The following is a 2,445-nucleotide window of genomic DNA, read 5'->3' on the forward strand; positions in this document are numbered from 1 at the left end:
TATAAGCTCTCTCTCTTTCTCTCTCTCTCTCTCTCTCTCTCTCTCTCTCTCTCTCTCTCTCTCTCTTTTGAGATATGGTTTCTCTGTGTAGCCCTGGCTGTCCTGGAACTTACTTTGTAGACCAGGCTGGCCTCAAACTCAGAAATCCGCCTGCTTCTGCCTCCTGAGTGCTGGGATTAAAGGCGTGCACCACCACTGCCCAGCAAGGTTTTTTCTTCTTTCTAAGAGTATCTCTTAGCTATCCTCTTAAGAGTATCCTCTGCTGTGGCATATCATTATGGCAATGGTGGGCTATCCAGGCTCCACACGAAGAGTGGCACAGAGAGAGAAAGTGGTACTTTAGCTCTCAGTTTGTGGTAACCGAGCCACCAGGGGACAGAAGCTCTGGGGACACTACCTACAACCCCACCCTGCTCTGTGCATTTGGAACTTGTCAGCCTGTCACTACACCTACTTCCTATCTTTTCTTGTAGCACAAGTGTTTCTTTGGGTGGGGCAGGCAGGGTGAGCAGATGCCTGCCTCAATGGGGGCAGGTGGCCTGAACAAATTGTTATGTATTTTGGGGATCCAGCCTGTTTGTCCTATGGGGAGGGGCTGGCAGTGAGTGTCAAGGGGGACCAGATTCTGATTATAACTTGGTAACAGGCGCTGGCTACTTGCAAGGCACTGATATTTATGGAATAAATACGGTGCGATTTATGGCCATATCTCCCTCTGATGTCCTATCTGATATGCAATTCAATTTCTTTTATTGTTTTTGGACTTTTGCCATCGAGGAGAACCCATAAATAAATAAATATATGGGCGAATGGCAGCCGGCAGGCCAGGCCGGGGCTGCCAGCCCGGCGTCTCCAATCCCATATTAGGCCCATCGATCACACATTATGAAGCCGGAGCCTGTCCCCCGGCTGGGATGAGCTGCAGAAGGGCCGGTCAGTTGGTTATTTAGGGGCCTCAGTTGGCAGCCTGCCCTGCCTGTCCTCTGCCTGCCACCAGCCCGTGATGTCCCTCTTCCTATCTCCATTTGAGGCTAAGGAGAGGGTGTCCCAACTCTCGAGTGGGCATAGAACACCTCAGGCCTGTGACATTTGTCACCTGTCAGGCTCTCCTGTATGCATGCCAGGCAGCCTGACAGGAGGCTTTGCTCCTGGCAGGAATAACCTGCCTCCCTCTGCAGGGCACTCAGCCCCAGGACCCAGGCGGAGTCACCCACACGCAGTGCTCTGGGAAGGGGTGCCACCACCTTGGGGTTTCTTTGGAGGCAAGAAGAGCCCAGATATATGAGGTGCAAACAGCACTTAGAGTGCAAAGCACTAATGGCCATGCACTGTCCCACCCTCAATGACCCCCTTTTGGTGGTGACAGAATGCCCAGTAGCTGGCACCCAGGACTATCCCTGTGTTGACAGGGCCCAGATTGTGATAGGGCAGTGCAGGACCCGGAGTTGCTTTAGTGCGTAGTAGACACACATAGCACATGTGTGTCATGTACACCAGAGCCTCGGACAGACATCCACACACCACAGACACACCACAAGCACGCACACCTGATTGCCACACCTCATGCTCACACATGGGCACACATACCCATGTTACATACTCTGTGCATGCACTCACCATACCACATCCTTCCACAGCACACATAAACACACAGAATACATACGTCTCATGTGTTTATAGACCCACATAAACACACACACATATATTCTTCCAAATGCATTTGCACACACCATGCCTACCACCTTCAAAGGTGTCGGGCCCACATGTTCACACACATGACATTCACACAAACACAGATCCCACAAACCATGTGTCCCCAATGCTGTTCCTGCCCTTAGGCCCATTGGGGAGTCCCACACTCCTTAACTCTTTTTTTTAAGACAAGTCACCTAAGAAAAACAGGCTGCAAACCAAGACCAGGAAGCAGCCCAGGAAGGTGGCAACTTCAGCTGAGACCCCATGGTGAGGACAGGGATGGCTTTGGGTGCTGTGTGCTTACCCAGGGCCCAGCAGGAGCTCCCGAAACACAGATCCAAGGATGCTGGAGCCAACGCTAAGTGATCCTAAAGCCGGCAGTTCGTGACACCCCGGAGGTCAAAGGACCCTTTCATAGGGGTCGCATATCAAATATCCTGTATATCAGATATTTATATTATGATTCATAACATTAGCAAAATTACAGTTAAGAAGTAGCTATGAGAGCCGGGCATGGTGGTGCACACCTTTAATCCCAGCACTTGGGAGGCAGAGGCAGGCGGCTTTCTGAGTTTGAGGCCAGCCTGGTCTTCAAAGTGAGTTCCAGGACAGCCAGGGCTATACAGAGAAACTCTGTCTCGAAAAACAAAAACAAAAACAAAAACAAGAAGTAGCTATGAAGCTGGACAATGGTGGCACACGCCTTTAATCCCAGCACTTGGGAGGCAGAGGTGGGCGGATTTCTGAGTT

The sequence above is a fragment of the Mus caroli genome, chromosome 2 (assembly GCF_900094665.2).
Source record: "Mus caroli chromosome 2, CAROLI_EIJ_v1.1, whole genome shotgun sequence".
Lineage (NCBI taxonomy): Eukaryota > Metazoa > Chordata > Mammalia > Rodentia > Muridae > Mus > Mus caroli.